This window comes from Mastomys coucha, unplaced genomic scaffold (genome assembly GCF_008632895.1).
Source record: "Mastomys coucha isolate ucsf_1 unplaced genomic scaffold, UCSF_Mcou_1 pScaffold17, whole genome shotgun sequence".
NCBI classification, from domain to species: Eukaryota; Metazoa; Chordata; class Mammalia; order Rodentia; family Muridae; genus Mastomys; species Mastomys coucha.
In genome coordinates, this window is record NW_022196899.1 from 27,428,993 (window position 1) to 27,429,440 (window position 448).

Consider the following 448-nt stretch of genomic DNA (forward strand, 5'->3'; position numbering starts at 1 on the left):
GATCTTTCCAAGACTTTTATCATGAAGGGGTGTTGGATTTTGTCAAATGCTTTCTCAGTATCTAGTGAAATGATCATATAGTTTTTTCTTTGAGTTTGTTTATATAGTGGATTACGTTGATGGATTTCCGTATATTGAACCATCCCTGCATCCCTGGGTTGAAGCCTACTTGATCATGATGGATGATCATTTTGATGCGTTCTTGGATTCGGTTTACAAGAATTTTATTGAGTATTTTTGCATCAATAGTTATAAGGAAAATTGGTCTGAAGTTTTCTTTCTTCATTAGGGTCTTTGTGTGGTTAAAGTATAAGAGTAATTGTGGCTTCATAGAGCAAATTGGGTAGAGTGCCTTCAGTTTCTATTTTGTGGAATTGTTTGAGGAGTATTGATTGGTATTAGGTCTTCTTTGAAGGTCTGATAGAACTCTACACTAAACCATGGTCCT